This window comes from Delphinus delphis, chromosome 2 (assembly GCF_949987515.2).
Source record: "Delphinus delphis chromosome 2, mDelDel1.2, whole genome shotgun sequence".
In the NCBI taxonomy this organism is placed as follows: Eukaryota; Metazoa; Chordata; class Mammalia; order Artiodactyla; family Delphinidae; genus Delphinus; species Delphinus delphis.
In genome coordinates this window covers 11,097,336-11,118,615 of record NC_082684.1, presented here as the reverse complement: position 1 = coordinate 11,118,615, position 21,280 = coordinate 11,097,336, and the positions used below count along the sequence as shown (strand labels likewise).

Here is a 21,280-nt window from a genome sequence, read left to right as displayed (position 1 = left end):
GTTCTCTGCTCTGACCCATTCCTGCTGAGGTGCTGTCACCTGGAACTCGTTCCCAGTTGGCAGTTTCCATGCAAACTGTTTTCCCCTGACAGTGGTGGTCAGGAGGGTCGGCTGTGGCTGTCGGCCCCCAGGCTGTCCCGGGTAGCCCCGAGGGATGCTGCAGAGACCCGCTGGGTGGGTCCAGGGGTCAGTAACAGGGTCAGAGCTTGGGAAGGAGGGAGATCTCCACGCTTTCCCTAAACCCAGCCTGGGTGCAGGATGGCTTCTCCCCACCACTTCCAAATCCACTGCTCCCCAGGGCCCCTCCCTCTGCCGCCTCCCTTCCTGCTGGCACGACCCGCTGTCCTAGGAACTTCAGAAGGACCCACAGCCCAACCCACTCCTCTTCATCCTGGGTTTGAAGTCATGTATGAGGTGACCACCTACAAATGACAATAGTGGGTTTCTGGTGAGCACTTAGTTCTTGGATCAGGGCCACACGTAGTAAGGGCAGGATGAGTATATCAGGCAGGGTCCACCTGGGTGTTTTAGGTGTGAGTGTGGACTGTGCAATTCAGCTCTTATGCAAAGCACTATGGTTCAGACACTGCAACAAGCACTGGGAGAACCACAGCCCTGACGCCTCCCTTTGCAGTTAATTTACACTCTTACATATGTTGTTAGCTTGAGCTGTGTGATAGATTTGTGATGAGGGTACAGATCCCATAGATTTGTGATGAGGGTATGGTTCCCATTCTACAGATGAGGAAACTGAGGCTCAGCAGGAAGAAACTGATGAGGAAGAGACCAGAGGCTACATCTTCTGACTTCACACCTAGCCCTCATCCTATGTAACCCACAGCCTCCAGTTCTTTTTTAAGTTTTGAGTAAAGGCCTGGGTTAAACTAAATTAATTATCTATTTATCTACCTATCTATCTATCCATTCCAGGGCCTCACATCACATGACCTTAGCCCAAGGCAGTCCTAAATACCTGCCGCTAGGCGAGCCTGGGGCCAGTATGAGGAAGTGAGGAATTGACCTGGGCTGTTCCTTGGCCCCCAGGGTCCTCAACCCCCTCTCCTTGCAATGCCCAGTATGTTTACGTCAAAGCTTATCTTTCTGATCTGCTGTTCCCCCAGGATCCAGAGGGGTCCTAGGAAATCTGAGGAAACACTTCCAGCTGGAGAGCTCGTGAGTATAAACCATTAAAGCATTCTCTCCCCCTCCTGGGTCCTGTGGCTTTAAAACCTAGACCGTAAGAAACGCTGGTGCTCACACCACTATATAAAATAGATAAACAACAAGGATCTTCTGTGTAGCACAGGGAACCATATTCAATATCTTGTAATAACCTATAATGGAAAAGAATCTGAAAAAGAATATATATGACTGAATCACTTTGCTGTACACCTGAAAAAAATAGCCCTTTCCCGGGGAAAGCGAGGGTGTAGTGTGCCCTACCAGTCAAGCCAGGGGCCTGTGGAGGGAGCGGTGGTCGAGATCCAAGGCCCGCTTGGAACAGGGGAGACCGGCGCCACCCCTGAGGCTTCCAGGAGTTCCTCTTTTGCCTCCTTTGCGGGGCCCCAAACGCTGGCTCCGGTATATCAACTATACTTCAATAAAATTTTGAAAATAAAAATAAAAAGGCTGATGCTGTGGGTCCCTGCAATGTTTCCTGGCCAATTTCATGTATTACACCATTTGACTTCTCAAAACCTCCAGAGTCAGGGGAGGATTCTTCCCATTGCCCAGATGAGGAGACTGAGGCCCAGATTGTAAGTGGCAGAGAGCCTGCCTGCCCCTCTTTTCATCAGACCTTCTGACACCGAATATTTAGGGCAGGGGCCAGGGGTTTCAGTTACTCTGGAAGTCTCTGCTCTGGCTAAGGGGCGAACCGGCCTTGCGGGGGAGGGAGAGTGGAATCCAGGCCACCTTCATTGGCCCCCAGAGGGGCCCAGGTCAAAGCCCCAGGGTGGGCCTTTGTAACAGGCAGTGCTGACAAGCCTTTGGCTGCCGGCGTCCAGGGCCTGGCAGCTAATGGGATTGGAGCCTTTTGTCCAGACTCTAAAGCTCAAAAGCCCCTCCCAGCTCTGCTAATCCCAGAAACTTTGATGCTGGTTACACACTCCTGGCTTCTCTCGGGAGTTAGGACTTTAGGTTTCTGAAGCTGGGCCAGGGTTGCTGGAGGTTACCGAGGGGATCTTATCACAGCTGACCCCATAGCCCAGGAGGGAAAGCTGAGCCCCAGGGATGGGGCATGACAGGCCCAAATGACCCAGGTAGGAGGTGACGGCCAGGGCTTTGAACCTGTCCAAAGCTGCTTCCGCTCCCACGCCACCACACCGCCAGACCCTCTGTGCCCACTGTATGTTTGGGAGACCAAAACTCCATCTGAAATGGGCTGAGCGCCCCTTGCTAACCTGAATCAGGGCGAATCACTCACAAGTGGTCTAGGACCCTGATGACAAGTTTTAGAAGATTATTTACTTATTGTTGTACATTGAGGAAGCTACCCCAAAACAGAGGGTGAGAGGGAGAGAGGGAAGAAGAAAGAACAAGAGGAAAAAACCTCTTTCCTGTTTTTGGTGGAAAATATTCCATTTTCCGAGGAGAAGCATAAATTCCACACAGGCCCAAAGGCCCACAATCTGAGGTGGCACCATGAGCACCAGCTAAGAAAAGCATCGTGAACGCCAAGTGGGTTTTGTTGTTGTTGTTTTTTTGGGTTCACGGGCCTCTCCCTTTGCAGAGCACAGGCTCCGGATGCGCAGGCTCAGCGGCCATGGCTCACGGGCCCAGCCGCTCCGCGGCATGTGGGATCTTCCCGGACCGAGTCACAAACCCGCGTCCCCTGCATCGGCAGGCGGACCCTCAACCACTGCGCCACCAGGGAAGCCCGTGAATGCCAAGTTTTAGCTCTTTGGGCCCCATGCTATTGAGTCCCCGGGCTCGTGGGTTACCTTCAGCTCAGCCTCCCAAGTGGAGGACACGTCTCTCACCCCTTGGCCCTGCAGTGGCTGGAGGTGAGCCCTAGCTATGCTGACCCTGGCACAGCTAGGCGCCTTCCCAAGGTCCCCCTTGTCCATCTCCCTGTCTTTTCCTGTTGCAGTCAGCCTGGCTCGCTTGGCACATACAGTCTGGACGCAGGACTCCAGGCCCCTGCCCCAGCCTCTGTCCAGGGCTCAGCGAATGCCTTGCTTTGCCATCTGTGCCAGCACCCCACACGGTGTGGGGCTGAGCCTCTGACAGCCGCTGCTCCGCCCCTCTGCAGCCCAAGTATGGCCTTGCCTAGCCCTATCCTGGGTACCTGGAGCACAGGGACTCTCCCTCATCTTGGCCCCTGGGTGGCAGAAGTTTCTGGAAGCTCTAACTCCAGGCTTCAGAGGGGGAAGTCTCAGGCGGGGCTGGGGTGTCCTCCCAGAGCCCCCTCTTCACCCAGCCTAACCACACGCAGGACTGACTGGAAATTGTTTCCTTCGAGATCACACCAAAATCAGCTAGTGTTGTTCTCCTTTCTGTTTTTTTTGTTTGCTTTTTGCTCTCCTGCCTTGATTTAAATATTTTTCTTCTCTCTCTCTACTTCTCCTCTCTTTTTCCACCCCTCTCTTCTGTGCGCTTTTCTTTAAAAACTTCAGGCAGGTTAGGAATCACCTGACTTTTGCCTTACCACCATCTCCCCGAAACGTTTCCCTCAACCGCAAAGCTCTTAATGACTTCATTGATACCCCCAGGCATTAATGAGTCCAGAAGAAAGTGCTGAGGATGGGAAGTAAAGATATAAACAAGTCCTGTGACTGCCGCCCACTCCGGGCCGCCTGACCCTCTACAGCTCAGCAGTGGAAGGACAGTGGGTGGGTCCAGAGATATTTTTGTGCCTCCTTTGGGAAGACTCTCTTGGATCCAGCCTGTCCACAATATACAGCACCTTATGATGCTTCGAAGGTGCCAGGACGTGTCTGTTTACCTCAGTGCCACTCCCCTGGGAGGCTGCAGAGACCACGGCTTAGAGGCTAAGAGGCCAGGATTTGAGTTCCAGCTCCAACTCCTCCTAGCTGTCTGGCTTTAGGCGAGACCCTTAACCTCTCGGGACTTCAGTTTCCACATCCGGGAAATGGGAGTAACCATCACCTTTAACTTATGCCCATGAGAAGAGTCATTGGGAACAACCGCCACAAGCCCTGGACTGAGTGCCTGGCTTACGGTAAGTGCTCAGTGAACACTCACAGATACTGATTACTCTTATTAATTGTAAGGTCACCAGGGGTGGGTCATACTGGGTCCCCACCCCAAGGAGGAGGAAGAGGGCATCATGGGCTGGCCTGTTTGTGCAAGAATGGATGATGCAAACTAGAAGGGTGCCAGTGGAGGCGGCTGCCAGCCCCTGGAGGAGGTTGTGTTGTAAACAGACCTGCCACCAGCTGTCGGGACCCGTCCAACTGTTCCAGAAGTGACTGGAGCATCTGCCCCTGGCTGCCTCACTGCGCTCTGCCCCAGGCTCCGACAGCACAGATCAGGACCTATGGCTGGTGGGCTGGCCCCTCAGGATCTGTCTGGGCCCCTGTGAACTCCCTCAGTCCCTATCTCACACATAAGCTCTTCCATCCTGGGCAGGGGGCTTGGCCTCTGCCCCGACTCAGGTCTTCATCACTTACCTAAGGGTCACTGCCTCCCTGCCTCTTCATTCCGGGCCATCCCCCTGGCTTCCTGGGGAGCTGCCTGAAGTCAGATTCCACCCACGCCTCCTCTGCTCAAAAATGATCAGAAAATGTTCCATCTTCCTGCCTCACCTGGTGGGACCCGCATCCCCCATCCCCACCCCCCGCTTCCCCTCCCAGCATCACCCCCGCTTCTCACCTCCTGACCCTTTGCTATAGCCACACTGCACTTCCCACCATCAGCCCAGACCCACCCCGGCTTGTCTGCCTTTGCGCGAGCCGCCCCTCCACCTGGAGGTCCCTCTCCCACCCACCCGCCACCCGCCTGAAGACATCCACCCATCCTTTCAAAGGCCATCACCTCCTTGAATATGTCCTCATGTTTACAGACACACAACGCTTCTCATTCTTTACGTGGTGTCATAGTTTTTGTTTGCAGATCCTATTCCCTCTCCTAAACCCCACGTCATTGCAGGCACAGCCCTTGGCATCCAATGCTGCTACCACCTGCCCCCCCCAATACTGCACACACATAGATGCTCCCTAAATGGCACATGAAATTGACGCCCCCATGCATGAAAATATCTTTCATTCAACCTAAAAGCATTTCTGAAATTCATTTGTCTGACATAGACATTGACCAAGGCCTATGGAACCAACAATAGCATCATTGATAACTCCTTTTGCATTTCCATTTTTAGAAGTGCACAGCAGAGTGATATTCTGAGCCAGAAACCTCCAGAAGATCCGACAAGTACGTGCAAACAGCCGATTCTTGTCCCCCAAATCCAAAATGAAAATCACCAGCTTGCTTTGTAACTCGAGAGAATAAGAGAAAGAGGGAGACGCAAGAACATACTTTGACTTTAAGAGGTTACAGATAGGCACCGCAGCGGTAAGCCCCAGCCAGACAAGCAATCTTGCTGTATAAGAAAGTTGAAAGCATGCATTACCTGTTAGGCTCTGAAACAAGGGTACAATTCAGGGGTAATAAAAAAGATTTTCTTGAGAGTGTCTTAATTCAGAACATGCTCCCTGAGTTTGCCTTCTGCCCTGGCCCTGGGCTCCTGGCTGCTGTGCCAGGCAGTTCTGAAACACTCTCCTTTGAACCAGGGAGTTTATTTTGGGCCCACCGCATGACCAATGATGGCGAGCCAAGCTATAAGATGTTATGAATCTCAGATTTCCTGTTTAAAGATTGCACTGGGGAAGCCGCGATCCTGGTTCCTCCAGGGCGCGTCAATTACGGACTTCACTTCGGAGAGCATCTCGGAGCTTTGGCCCTCCCGTGATGTCATCACTTGTGATCCCTGACATGGAGGCCATATATGGATATGTTTCTGGAACTCCCCAGGAGGGAGCGAGAGAGGAGAGAGATGCAGAGGGTAAGAGACACAGAGCTGGGAGAAAAAGACACAAGAGCAAGGAAGGAAGTGTAGGAGCGATGAGAAGGGAAGAGAATGGGGAGAAAAGAAGAAAAGATGGAGAGAAGAGAAGTAAAAGGAAGGAGAGGAGACAGGGAGGCTGGGAAAGAGGAGAGGAAGGAGGGAGATGGAGAGCAGGCCGGAAGGCAGGGAGGAGGATGGGCTGAATGAGAGGGAAGGGAAGATGAGAGCGTTCAGCGTCAGGGCCTTTGCAGAAATCACTGCGTGCGTAGCAGGTGGCCCAGCCTGATATTTGGAGGTACCAGGATCCAGCTGCTGGAGGCCATGGGGTGGGGCTGGAGCTACAAAGGGCAAATAAGCATGTGAGCAAGCCTTGGGCGGAGGCACACAGCAGAAGGGAGCCCTTCCTCCAGGGCCAGGGAAGAATACCCCGTTTCTGGAATCGATGGAGTGCCGCAAAATGTCAGCCTGGGGTGGTAAAAATCAACACACATAGAGGCACACGCACTGGGCACACGGGATGCCAGGCCCCCATATGCCTGCATCTGTGTTCAGATCTCAGGTGTCAGAGTCAGGGGGCTGGAAGTGTCACTTGGTCATTTCCTCTAAGTAGAAAATAATTTCAATTTCAAAGACCCCTTCCCCCTTTCCAGAGAGTGGATTTATGACCCGCTGGCGTGGCTCACTTTGCGTAGTTCATCTGGAAATAAATCTCAGTGAGTTCAGGGTGCCCTGTAGTCGGGTCAGTGTTCTGGAGGGCTCACCCGGGGCTGAGGACGGGGGGACATGATTAGTCTCAGGCTGTCTCCAAGCTACTTACATCACTCCCGCTGGGACAGTCCCCCCGGGCCACTGTGGCTGGCGACCCTTCAAGGACAGCTCACACTCAGCCCCTCCCAGACTGTGTGCCATGGTGGCGGGGTGCAGGAGAAGGTGGCGGCTGTCTAGGGCTCTTTAATGTCTGGGAATTTTTCTCAGTAGGAAGGAGTTCTAGTGGACTCCGTGGAATGCATCCTTGGGGTTCTGCTCCTTCCTTGGCATCCCTGCCAGACATGGGGCAGAGATTCCTCTCCTGTCGATGTGTCACAGACCTCAGATTTGGCCTGGGAGGGCTGGACCATGGGCAGACACAGGGCCCCTTCTCAGGTGACCCTCTGCCTTGCCTCTCCCTGCCAGTCCAGACCAACCACTTATAGTCAAGAAACCTGGGGAAACTCAGTCTCCAAATCCTGTTGCCTGTGCCTGCACTCATCTTTTGAAAATTCAGAGCCCAAACGGTAGGTGAAGGATCACGGGGAACAGAAAGTGCATTGGGGGTGGACAGCAGGGGGAGGGGACTGGCCAGATACACTTTGACTTGTATATGATAACGTCTTCTGGCTGTACTCACACAACCTTTCCAGCAAGTGCTCCTGTCACCCCATTTCACTGATGAGAAAACTGAGGCTCAGAGAGGCTGGGGAGTTTGTCCATAATCCCAGAATCTATAAGTGACGGTTTAGCAGTTTGAACCACATCTGCCTGATGCAAAAGCCAGTGCTTTTAGTCAATGCAGGTCTATCCCCCAGGTAATGGGAATCCAAATGTTGGGGCAGAACAAGGAGCCCTGCAAGGCTACGACTCTAAATTGGTGAATACTTGCTGTTCCCCTGGTCCTTCACTCATCCCGCTTGGGAGGCTTGATGCTGCAGATACAGGTCCACAGACCCTGAGATAAACACCAGTTGGCCTGTCTGTTGACATCACAGGTCACTCAACTCCAAAATGAACAGGTTGGGCTAACCTGGTGATTCCCCACCTTAGCTGTATGTTAGAATCCTATTAAACCTAGCCACGCCTGCCTCTACCCCAGAGATTCTGATTTCATTCATCCGAGGCAAGGCCTGAACAGCACCAATCTTTAAAAACTTTTCATTAAATAATAATATACCCACAGAAAAGCACACCTATCATAAGCATACAGGTCAATCGACTCCCAGACACCCCAGCATCTATGTCAAAGAGAGAATATTACCAGCACCCCAGAAGACCCCTTTTGCTCCCTGCACCCATCTCAATACCACCACCCACCACCTCCTGCCAAGGGTGACCACTCTCCTAACAGCTAGTGGTTCAAGTTGTTTGAACTTCATGTGAATGGAGTCACGCCTGTGTCTTCCTCCACTGAACTGTGTAGTGTGAAGTCCGTCTATATTGTTTCATGTAGTTATGGACTGTTCCTCCCTGTTGCTGGGGAGCTTGCCATGCTATGAATATATCACAGTTAATTCACTCTACTGCTGATGGACCTTTGGGTGGTACCTAGTTTTCGGCTCTCATGAGCGGCATAGCTGTGAACTTTCTAGACTATCTTTTGGTGAATACCCATACCCTTTTCCGTCGGGTCAACACCTAAAACAGGACTCGCTGGATCAGAAAATCAGCATAGGCTCAGTTTCAGGAACACTACCAGTTTTCCAAAGTCGTCGTACCAACTTACCGTCCCATCTGCCGTGTGCGAGAGTTCCAGTTCCTCTACAGCCTCCCCAGCACTGGGCAGTCTCCACCTTTTCTCTCATTATCCATTCTGATGGGCGATAGTGGTAGCTCACTGCAGTTTTAATTTATGTGTCCCTGATAACAAATGACACAAGCGTCTGAGAAGTCCTGGCCCCAGTGATCTTTGGAGCCTTTGTGCAAGGCCCCAGAGGTGGTCCTGTGGAACAGTCCTCCAGGGAAGGTTTTTATGGGGACAGAAAGGGCTAAATGGGGCAGAGATGCAGAGGCAGAAACCAAACAACTGGTCAACCTGCAGGGCAGCAGAAAGAAGGCTGGCCCCCAAGAGAAAGCCCCCAGGGCTCACGCGTGGCACCAGGAGGGTTCTACTCTCCCGATCCTACACAGAGCCTCCCCTCCCTCCCTCTCTATCTCCTTACCCTGCTTCATTTTTCTCCATAGCACTTATCACCCCCCCTTAACTATTATATATTTATTTGTCACTTGTTTATTGCCTGTCTGTGCCATCTGGAATAGTCTTTCTGTTCACTGCTGAGTATCAGTACCTACAATAGTTCCTGGCACATAGTAGGTGCTCATTAAATGGCTGTTGCTATATGTGCTGACACGCAAGCCACACAGCTCCTGGATCTAAACTGGGAAGGGCTGTGGCACGTCCACCAGACTCATCCTGGTTCTTGGTGGTACATACTCTCACACACACACACACACACACAGACACACAGACACACACACACACACACACACACACACACACACACACACACACACCAGACCTCTCCCTTTCAGGCTTCCCTCCATGTTTATTTTAATCTGAATTCAATGAGTAAAGTTTTGGGGAGGGAGGCAGTTCATAGAGCCCCAAACCTAGTAGGCACCAGAGAGGGAGCCAAGCCCAGCATGTTTTCCATATGACAGCGATACCTCTTTTAGGAAGGAGAGAAAGAGAGAGAGGGGAGAGGAAGAGCCAGAGAAGGAGAAAAAGGGGGCGGGAGCTGGGATGTGGTTCAGTGCCGAGTCCTGGGACAGTTCTGACCCAGTGATGGAATATCACCTGCTAAAATAAGCACCCCTGCAGCCTTGGCGTCCTGGCCCTCAGCCCTGGCTGCCTCTTAATATCAGTTTATTTTGGTTTCAAGAGATGAAGAGGGACAGGAAAGAGTCAGATCCACACCCTGGGCAGAGTTCTGGGAGGGAGAGCACAGAGGGCAGCCTGCAGGGGTGGGGAGGGCAGACGAAGGCCCCAAGTCCTGGGAGGGAGGGAGGTGCATCGTGGAAAGGAAGGAGGGGGCGAGGAGAAGGCAGAGGGAAGTCCCCCACCCCTCTTCCTTTCTTTACAATGAACGCTGTGCCCTCTGGGGTGTGGCCAACTGATGGTATATTTCCTCTGGAGCAGTCTGGACCCCCATCAAGCTCCCAGCTCTGGGGGCCAAGGAGAACTCCTGGGAGAGAAGACAGTCTGCCCATTCATAGAAAGCAGAGGGAGGGTGTAACCCCGCCCCTCAGATAGGAGAGAAGGGCAGGTCAGCCTCACACCCCATCGACACCCTAGACGTGCAGGTGACACCCCAAGGATGAGGGGGCCCCTGAGGACTGGCGAAGGGCAGCCTGACCCCGGCCCTGCTCCCTCCAGCAGCCCCCATGCATGTCAAGGGAGGAACAATGGCGTCACAGTTAGCGGATTTGAGGCACAGATCCATTGTGGGACACGAGCTCTTTGCAGCCGGCTGGGGCCTTCCTGAGCCATGACCATCCACGACTGACCCTTCAGACGAGAGCGGCCAGGACAGAGCAGCAGGACAGAAAGGAATGGCAGAGCCACGGCCGCAGCCAGCCTCACAGTTCCCTGCTCTATACCTCATCCCCCGTCATGCAGATCACCCGCCATCCTCGGCTGGAAGCGCCGAGTTATCCCTGCCCAGAGACGCAGAGTAAGGCCGTCTACCTCGCCTCCTGGGCTTCAGCCCTCGGATATGGGACGTCTGCAGCAGAAGCACTGTAGCCCCAGCACCAACTGTCTGTAAGCTCTTTCTCCGAGGAGTGTCTTGCCCTTGGAGGAGGTCCCAGTAGGGGGTGGTCCTGGGCCTGGTGGGGACACGCGTGGTCAGCCCTGTGCAGACAACATCTTCCTTTTGCGGAGACACCACCCACATGCAATCCCAGTTAGCACCGCCCTGTCCTGTTTCCAGCACGGGCATTGGTGCCGGCTAATCCCAGCCCAACCCTCGCTTGCTGTGGGACCTGGCTACAGCCCTGCACCCCTCTGAATCTCAGTTTCATCATCTGAGAATAGGAGAGTGATGAGTCTTCTCTCCCATGGCTGTTTAGGGGTTAAATGAGGTCCCAGGGCTCAAACAGCCCACCCAGGGCCCAGCACTCAGGAGATACTCATCCATGGTACTTCTTCCTTCCCACCTGCCACCTGCAGGGGGAAGGTGTGTGCAGGAGGGGAGGGCATCTCCCATGGGTCAGGCAGGCTCAGGTGACCAGTGGGTGGGCCTTGGACTGAGCCATCCTGGAGGCTGCTGAGCCTGTGGGCCAACCTGAGTCACCATGCCTAAGTCACTGTTGGGAACTCGAGTTAGCTCTGTTAGCTGCTGGGAACAGATTATCCATGAACATAAACATGTTTCAAGCAGGTCTGGGAACTCTCTATTGCCCTTTGGCAAGAGGGAAAGGCATCTCATCTCCCAACCAAGACTAGCATGGAGCAGGCCCTCCCTCCTGCCCCGGGATGGGCCAGGCTGTGTCAGACGCTGCATTTCCTGCTGGACCCAGCAGCTCCTTGCCGGCCCAGCGCCATCCCTCCATAACTGCAGTGGAGCAGTGAGGGCAGGAGCCTTTCGTCTTCAGCCCTGGCCAGCCGCTCTGGAGGCAGAGCTTGCGGGGAGCAAAGTGACAACTCCAGAAATGCAGCTCTCACCCGTCTGGCATCTCTGCAGGGCAGCCAGCTGAAAGGCAGCTGACCGCTTCACCTTGGCCTTACTCCTCGGGGAATCCAAAGTGGCCACGTGACACTGCAGAGACGTCAGCCAGATCTGGCGCTCCCGGGCTTGCTGCAACAAGGAGGGCCTGTGTTCTGGGTGGGAGGCAGGGCTGAGGAAGAGGCAGGCAGTGGACCAGGCGCCCCGACATCCTGGGGGTGGGAAGAGATGCAGATGCCCCCGTTTAGCAGCCCCTGCAGGGGTCCAGGCACCTGCATGGCCATCCCGGGAGGTAAGTGTTATCATCCTGATGGAGGAACCAAGGCCCTCCTGGGACTCGCCTGCACTTGGTGATGGTGACACCTCTGTCCACATAGCCTCGGTCCCACAGAGAACTGAAAGATCAGAAGATGAAGAAATGTCAGAACCAGAAGGTCCTGGGGCTCGTCTGCTCCATTGTCCTTCTTCTGAGAAAAGGGAATTTGAGGCTGGAGGGTGAGAGGGGCTCACCAAGGCAGAAGCCGCAGCTTCCAGAAATCCATTCTGCTTTCCGCAGCTCCCTCCCAAGCTTACGGTGTGATCATAGTGGTTGATAATCACATCATGCCCTGAACCCTAAAACCCCAGTTGCTGGGCAGATTGGCAGGAATCCCACCATGTCAGAGGGGGATGGGCCCAGAAAGTAGGCCAGACATCCTCATGGGCACATGTACGATGCCTGTTACCCCCTGGAGACTCCCAGAGATGCTTCGAGGCAGGGAGGTTGTGGTTTGCAATAGACCACAAGCCCCAGTGACCAGCTGGAGGCTTAAGCACAGGCAATTTGAGTGTCAATGTCATCGTGCTTCCTTGTTCCCACTCCAGGGGGTCAGGCAGGGGCCACTCCCAGCACAGAATTGCTTGTAAGTTGACTGCCCCAGATCTCCCTTGCAGAGCCAAGTGGCTAAGAACCAAGACTCGAGTCATCTACCAGCTCCACTACTTGTTAGCTGTGTGACCTTGGACAACTTACTTAACCTCTCTGAGCTTTGGCTTTCTGATCTACAAAGTGGGGAAAAAATGATAGTACCTATGCCTCATAGGAAGGTTGCAAGGATTAAATTTTATATATAGTAGTCGCCCCCACCTTACCCTCGGTTTCACTTTCCATGGTTTCAGTTACCCTCGGTCAACCGCAGTCTGAAAATATTAAATGGAAAATTCCAGAAATAAACAATTCATACGTTTTAAATTGCAGGCGGTTCTGAGTAGCATGACAAAATCTCACACCATCCTGCTCCATCCTGCCTGGGACACGAATCATCCCTTTGTCCCGGCATTAGTCACTTAGTGGCCCTCTCAGTTATCAGATCGACCGTTGCGGTATCACAGTGCTTGTGCTCAGGTAACCATTTCACTCAATAATGGGTCTAAAGCGCAAGAGCACTGATGCTGAGAATTCGGATGTGCCGAAGGGAAGCCGTGAAGTGCTTCTTTTAAATGAAAAGGTGGGAGCTCACAAATTAATAAGAAAAGGGAAAAATCGTATGCTGAGGTTGATAAGATCTAGGGTGAGAATAAATCTTCTATCTGTGAAATTGTGAAGAAGGAAAGAAATTTGTGCCAGTTTTGCTGTTGAACTTTAAACTGCAAGAGTTACAGGCACAGCGTGTGATGAGCACTTAGTTAAGATGGAAAAGGCACTGAATTTGTACAATAGGTATTTTGAGAGAGAAAGAGAGAGGGATCACACTCACATATCTTTTATAACTGTTCAGTTTTATTATTAGTTATTGTTGGTAATCTCTTACCATTCCTAATTTATAAATTAAACTTTATCATAGGTATGTATGTATAGGAAGAAACAGTATATATAGGGTTTGGTGCTATCCATCATTTCAGGCATCCACTGAGGGCCTTGGAACGTATCCTCCATGGATAAGGGAGAACTACCGTATATATACATTTCCTAGAATAAAAACTTACGTCAATAAATGTTAGATGTTGTTATTAGTTTAAACTTCCTGGTAGAGACAGAGGGGATGGTGGTTGGTTGAAAACAGTGGTTCTTAGCTGGGGACAGTTTCCCCCCAGGGGACATTTGACAATTCCTGGAAACATTTTTGGTAGCCACAACAGAGGGAGGTGGGTTTCCTACTAGATGCGACTGCATCTAGTGGGTAGAGGTCAGGGACGCTGCTAAACATCCTACAATGCACAGGACAGTTTCCCCAACATAGAATTAATGGTCAAAATGTGCACGGCGAGGTGGTGCAGTGGGAAGAGGGCGTGCGAAGGGAGGAAGAGGTCTTCTAGGAGGGAGAGAGGCTCCCCAAGGATGGCTTTGGATTTCAGGAATAGCTGCCGTCAGGAGGGCCAGGTGTTTGGATTTCAAATACCTTGTGATTGGTATAGGGATGGCTCACGGAAAGGGGCTCATAAACAGCCCTGAAGGTCACCAGCAGAGAGAAATGCAGCCGTAGTTCAAGCAAAGCAGAACCAATAGCTTCAGGGGTCACCATGAAGCTTGGGGTTCTCCATTAAGCAGGAAAGGGGGGGACTCAGCCCTGCTAGTGCTGTTGATGCTTAGATCACACACACTCTACACACACAGCTTACCTTCTTTCAGTGAAGAAAAGGGGTGAATTTAATCTACCAGTTGGCAGGGCAGTTAGCAAATGAACTAGTCTTATAAATATATTAAGTAACTGTTGATGTCTCTTGTTTCCTAAAAATATAGATCTGGGGCTTCCCTGGTGGCGCAGTGGATGAGAGTCCGCCTGCCGATGCAGGGGACGCGGGTTCGTGCCCCGGTCCAGGAGGATCCCACATGCCGCGGAGGGGCTGGGCCCGTGAGCCGTGGCCGCTGAGCCTGCGCGTCCGGAGCCTGTGCTCCGCAGCGGGAGAGGCCACAACAGTGAGAGACCCAGGTACCGCAAAAAAAAAAAAAAAAAAATATATATATATATATAGATAGATAGATAGATAGATAGATCTGTCTTTCTTGGCGCATGTGTGTGGTAAGAGGCACCTGGCACCTTGGGAAGAGCTCAGGCCTGGCCTCTCGGGTGCTGGTCTTGGCCCTTCTGGAAAGTTCTGTGTGACCCTATGCAAGTCTTTCCCCTCTCTGGAGCCCTGAGAAAAGAAGGAAAACACGGCCCTGAGAGCTGTTAAGAACACTGGCACCTCCAGACTCTGAGCGCCTCTGAAACCAGAGTGAGCAGCTGTCAGTTGGGGTACCCACATCTCTTTGCTCTCTGAGAATAAAAATTCTAATTGTAAGTCAGCTGAATTCAAATCAAGCCTATGTAACTATTTCAAAATCAGAAATTAAAAATGGGACAACAATGGCTTTGGACGAGTATCTGAATCCTGGGATTCAACCTCCCATTACACATAACTGCAAAGTAACTAGCTGTTGGGCAGAATTCAGTCAATACATGTGTTTGCACAGGTCACTCTCTCCCACACCCAAGCACACACGGGCTTGTACACGCCCCAGTGAGGCTGACCCTCCAGGAGGCCCTGGGGTGAGCGGACGCTGGAATGCGGTGGCCGAGAGCTTGGAAAGCATGGGCACTTGTGGTCAGCCTCGCGCTGTCCTGAGGGGCGGATGTGGCAGTCACCATTTCACAGATGAGGAGATGGAGGCTTTAAGATACATTCCCAAGTTCACTCGGTCAATACAGGGGCTGGATTTAAAATTCTCTCTGTCTCTCTCTGTTCTTTCCCTTCCTCTCTTACTTCCCAATTTTCCTGGTGCCACTGAAGCCAGCCAGCATCGCCTCCAAACTGCACTGTCATCGCTCCTGGCCTGGCCGCCGAGAAGCGTGTGACCTGGGTGCACACCGGTGCTGCCAGCAGTCAGGGCTGTGCTGTGGGGGATGACTGCCAGCCCCTGGGCTCCTCTTCTTGTTGATGCAGGGCCTACAGGTGGCCCCAGATGGCCAGCTGGCCCCTCAGTCTTATCCTTCTCTCCAGGCCTCTAGGTCTCTATTTAGCCTGACCAAACGGGATCAGGTGTCTGCTGTGCCACATGTCCTGGGATAAGGACCATTGGGGCCTGAAGATAATCTCCAGGCTGCGGTGCCCAGTGGCCTCTGGTTTCTGACCCACGCAGTCTGGTGCCCGTCGGGGTGAGGGCTGCTGCGTCCCCAGAGGGCACGTGGATGCTGAGAGAATCAAAACAGGCTGCATCTGACGCGTGCTGCCCAGGCGGTCTTGGTGGGATCTCCGAGGCCTCTGCGGTCATCCCCCCAGAGATCATCCCCGCCTTCTGCAGCCTCGTTCCCTCAGTGCCCCCAACCTTGCTCCATCGTCTGCACGTGGCTGCACTGGGCCCTCTTGGAGCGGCAATGCCCTCTCCCTCCACCCTTTGGGCAGGTTCTGCACAGTGGCTGCTGCAGGACTAGAGTAGATGCGGCTTGGGTGGTCTGCTGAATGTCCCCTCTCCCTCCGCTGGGCGGCTTACTCAGCCTTCTCGGGGCCCCAGGTTCTCCCCTGTAAGTCAGGAGCCATAACTAGCACCTTCCTCCTGGGGCCGATACAGGGTTTCAATGAGAAGGTCTAGGGCAGTGGCTGCTTGAGGCTCCATAACTGTAACTATCACTATTTTTATCCTCGAGGCACAAATGAAATGCCAGGAGCCCTACTAAGAGCCAGAAGCAGTGTCGGCCGCTGGGATGTAGAAACCCTACATCCCAGCCCCAGGGAGGCACAGCCTGCGGGGCAGGGAGCAGGGGCCAGGAAGAGGGGGAGGGGGAGGGAAGGGGAGGGGAGGGGGAGGGAAGGGGAGGGGAGGGGTTAGTGCGGGGGGCGGGGGGTGTGGGGCCGGGAGACCTTCCAACAAAGGAGGAACTGGCCACCCTGAGTCTCAGCAGGTGAAGGTTGTCTCGGTGCACAGGTGGGCGCAGGGCATCGCAGGCAGAGGGCACAGCATAAGCCAAGGTCCGTGGCCTTGGAGCCCGCGGCCAGGTGGGCAACCACAGGAGGTGGGCCTGGCCGGAGTGCAGCGTGTGGGGAAGGGCAGCCGTGGGCTGGAGGAGTCGGCAGACGCTGGACCAGGAGAGCTCTGCAGGCCACACTGAGGGCCCGGCCTGTGGGGGAGATGATGGAGAGGTGCTCCGGTTTCCTTCGGGGCTACCAAAGACAGCCCTTTACTCCTCTCGCGGATCAGTCCAAGGTCAGCGTTCCAGGTGGGTAGGTAGCTGGCTTCTCAGTCGGTGACCCGAATTCTCACGTTGCACTGACATCCCTTAAGGCCTGGCATCATCTGTATGTTTGAGGCAGGGTTGCCTCCGGCTCCAGAATTCTGGAGGCTGGGAAGACCGAGCTCAATGTGCTGACAGACCCTGGCTTGTAGGTAGCCGGCTGTCTTTTCGTTGTATCCTCACATGGCAAAGAGCAGCCTGGAGAGGGTCCTTTCATTTCTACAGCCTGGTGCAAGGTACACGGGTGGGGGGAGGGATGGAGGGAGGGAGGGAGGGAGAGAGACAGAGGGAGAGAGGGTCTTTTCTGGGAGATACTCGGATATAAGTTTGGGGTGGATGTGACTCCCACCTCATTCTGGGCCTTCAGAGGAAGGGGAGAAGCTCCGCACAGCAGAGAGAGAAGATTGCGGCCCCAGGAAGGAGGCAGTGGGGGAGGGCGATGTGGAGGACCAGCCCTGCACCCAGGGGCAGTGGCGGAGGGGGGAGGGGTAGCACCCTCCCACCTGCCTGAATTTCCCAGGAAGGTCAGTCAGGCTCCTGAAGGGTGGATGCTGTAGACAGTGAGCCTACAGGGGAAGGGGTCCAGTCTGGGTGGAGATGGCCAGCCTGGAGCAGGGGCCTTGTGGGGCAGGAGAACAGAAGCCCTGGAACTGGTAGAAGTCTTGGGAGAGGTTTTGGATTCAAAGGGCCAGAGACCCTAATGAGCTTGGAGCCAGTTGGAGCCATGCTTTGAGGGGTGAAAGGCCCCTGCGGACATCTGGCCACATCTGCTTGGCCTGCACCCGGAGCCTCTTCCTGGAGGACTGGGGGCCTATGTGTAGCATCTGTGACTCTGCCCCATCCCCGCCCAGCCTTCTGGGAAAGTCCTCTGTAGTCTCGTCAAGGGGACAGAGCCTAAGGGGGATTAAGAAGCCCTGGTTTCCTTCTCCACACTGTGCTGGCTGCCCCTTTGCTGTCAGATCCCTGCTCTGCCCTTCTGTGCCCCGCAGGCTGACCAGAGCATCACCAAGGTCCCTGCCCTCTGGCTTTTGACTGGGTCCAGCCAATGGGAAGCCAGGTGGGCGGGACAAGAGAGCCGTCGGGGGTGTTCATTTCTCCAGCTCCCCCTCTGCTTTGGGCCTGGGTTCCCAGGGGCTCCATCCTCCATGGCTGCAGCTCTTCAGGTGGCTTCTCACCAGGCTCCAGAGCATCATTTCCTCCCTGGGATGGTAACAGCTTCCCATGGCTCCTGGATCAGGTGTCTCAGTCTGCCTTAATGCCCTTGACCCTGCCCACCCCTCTGTCCCCTCATCAACTTCATCAACTCTTCATTTAACCTTTTGCATGTGCCTGCTGTGTCTTGTATTAGATAAAATATAAGATATCCAGTTAAACTTGACTTTCAGACACAATAAATTGTCCTTCAGTCTAAGTATGTCCCCCAAATTGTGTGGGGTATACTTATGCTAAACAATTCCTTGCTGTTTATCTGAAATTCAAATTTAACTGGGTGTCCTGTATTTTTCTTTCTAAACCTGGCGATTCCACCTGCAGGGTCCCTGACTGATACACTAACACATCCCTCAGGTCATGGGCATTTCCAGCCACCCCTGACTAGAGGAATAGGTGGGTTTCAAGCTCTTATACTCTGCCCTGCCGAGACGGAGCTACATACAGGCTGCTTCTTTCTCCTATTGGGGCAGTGGGAGGCTTCCCTGGGGGCAGGAACATAGTCTAAAGATGAGGAGACTGGCCCAGACATCTCTGCAGTTGTGTGGCATCATTCCCTAAAATGCCCCCAGGGCCATGGGCAGAAACGGCCCCAGTCCCTGTTCCCATTAGCAGGTCCTGGCCATCAGCAGAGACGTGGCCGAATTCTCAGCCTCAGCTTTGAGCTCACAGCAGAGCCCCGAGGGGGGTGGCATCCAGGACAAGGACGTTTGGAGAGAGAGGGCAGGGTGTCAGATGGACTTGGAGTCTTAGACTTGCCCCTCTGCCACCAGCGGGAGAAGACGCGCTGCCTTTTCAGGGCTCCTGTGATTACATCAGACCCACCTGGCGATCTCCCACTTCTCAGTCCACTGATGCAGAACCTTAATTACACCTGCACAGGTGATGTAATCACGAGTGTGATGGCTCGTCGTATTCACAGTGCCAGGGCCTGGGGAACCCTGGAGCCAGGTGAGAACTTGGTTCACCTCTGTCCCCTTCCTCCTGGCCTTCCGAACTCCACACCGCCCTGGTCCTCCTTCCTCACTGAGGCTCCTGCTTGGTCTCCTTCGCCCCGTTCACCCACCAGCACCAGCATTTTTAGGAACACCGGGATGCCCAAAGCATCTAGGGAGCTGGCAGAAGCCACCCCAGCTGGGGATTCAGCCCCTACTCGGGGAAGCTCGTGGCCTGGGGTTTGGGGGCCTTGCCTCCAAGCTCAGTGGTGGAGTGACCTCCCAGGGTCAGGTAATACCCCAGGAGAGTTTGGGAAGTGCTGAGACTCCACGGTGAGGGGTCCACGGTGAGGGGGCAGCTCTGGCAGCTGGGGGTGCACGTGGGGTGGGTGACCCAGACAGAACTGGCTCTTTTTCCAGCTTGGCTACAGAGCTTCAAGAGAGGGTCTGGCCTTAACCAGAAATGGCTGTGGACCCGAAAATGGCACAAATGCTGGACTAACATCAGGCAGGGTAAGAGCGATAATATCAGCTTTTTTGTGTCGGGGGGCACTTACTACGTGCCAGCTGCTAAGTGTGTGTGTATATCAGCTAATTTAATCCCCACGGCTACGTACGAGGTAGGTACTATGTTAACCCCCATTTCCCAGAGAAAGAAACTGAGGCTCAGCCAGGTCAGGAGACGTGCCAAGACCGCACAGCTCATGACTAGAGCAGAGCTGCTGAGGTTGTCACATCTGCCTTCACTGCCGTGCCGAAATGTGACATAAATCTGTGCTCAACATTAACAACGTGGTTATGACGACACAAGACTTTCTGCGGGGAAGCAGTTGAACTGGGACTTAACGAGGGACACGATGAGGAAACATATTTGGCTTCAGTGTAAGGAAGGGCAGATGTTCTGGCGGTCAGAGTGGCCCAGAGGTGGACACGGCTACTTTGGGAGGGAATGAGGTCCCTGTTGCTGGATATATGCAAGTGAAGAGGCTGTTTCCATTTTCTGGGGCCCTGGTAACAACAGATACTGTACTGAACATCCTACACATGTCATCTTTAGGTTCTCACTGCTCCATCACATAGGCGCTGCTGTCCCCGATTTACAGATGAGGAAACTGAAGCCCAATGAGGTTAAGTGACTCAGTGATGGTTATGTAGAGGGTTGGTGGGGGAGCCGTGACTCAAACCCAAAGCTGTGTATCTCCAAAGCTGTGCTTGTACCCATACAACTATCGAACGCCTGCTGTGTGTCTGGTACTATACTTCTAGACGCTAAGACCCAGCAGGGACAGTTTAGTCCCAATCCTTGCCCTGATGGAGATCAGATTCCAGTAGGGAGAGAGACAGCCCAGAGTAATGAGACCAAAATAGACCTCAACGAGAATGAGGCAAGACCAAAGGTAAGCAGGAGTCAGGGGGGTTCAAGATGGTCAGGGGAGGCCACTCTGAGTGGTGCATCTGAGCTGAGATCGGAAAGGAAAGAAGAAAAAGTATTATGAAGAACTGGGAGAATGGTGCTCTGGGCAGAGGCAACCACGGGTGCAAAGGCTCTGAGTGGGGCAGGAGAAGAACAATGTGGGAAGCATGGCCAAGCTGGGGGCCAGATCACTGGGGGCCTGGTCATCCAGGGTTTAAGCTTCATTTGTAGTTATTAGAGGGTTTTTAAGCAGTGGAGTGCTGCAGCCCACTGATGCCCGCACATGAGAACCACCTGTTAAATCTTCAGGATTTTTGCTGTTGTTAAACTATTAGTAGCTTGAAATCAGCCATGGTGGGAGTATTTACACCATGGAAATGGGCAGCAGGTGGGTAAACATTTATCTGCCTCAGACTGGTTTTAGACAGGGAGGTGGGGAGAGTGGATCTGCGCCTGAAGGAGCGCCCTCTGGCTGCAGGGGGGAGAATGGTCTGCAGGGGACAGAGAAGCAGGGATGCCCTGCAGGGAATGTCATTGCAGGGATGCCCCGCAGGGAAGGCCATTGCCTTGGTCCATGTTGGAGAGATGAGGGTTTGGACCAGGATGGGCCAGTGGATGGATCTGAGTGGTTTTGAAGGCAGAACCAGTGGGCCTTGCTGAGATGACCCCATTACTGAAGCTCAGAGCAGGGAGGTGACCTGCCCAACGTTACACGTCTGGAATATGGAAGAGGTGTGATTGAGCCCAGGCCTGCCAGGCCCCTAAACCCTTTCTGTTCCCTATACTTCAGTGTTTCCCTAAGTTGCCATGAAGATTCTTCCTGGGAAGCTTATGGTCTAGGATGAAGAGGAAATAATGATGTCCCTGGCTGCCTGTGGTCAGAGCACCCCTTTCCCACACCTCTTCCCAGGAGGGTGGGTCCTCTGAGCTGCGGTTGGGGGTGGGGCGTGGAAGGAGCCAAGATGTCACCGTCATAGACACTGGGAGGCCCAGCTCCCACTGGTGGACACTGGGGCCATGGCGTCTGTCCTCCCTCCCAGGAGGGCCCTAGGAGGGCTGCCCCAGAGATGGTCTTGGAGGGTCCTACGACC

The 21,280-nt window shown here is 53.7% G+C and overlaps 1 protein-coding gene across 1 annotated transcript in view; it reads right to left on the bottom strand.

Annotated features, from left to right (window-relative positions):
- The window catches only part of ASB2 (ankyrin repeat and SOCS box containing 2), a 43,092-nt gene extending 37,381 nt beyond the window's left edge, over nt 1–5,711 (bottom strand). The window contains exon 1 of the mRNA XM_060003332.1: nt 5,591–5,711. The gene's annotated coding sequence lies outside the window, so the exon portion shown is untranslated. The remainder of the gene's footprint in view (nt 1–5,590) is intronic.
- Nucleotides 5,712–21,280: the final 15,569 nt, after the last annotated feature.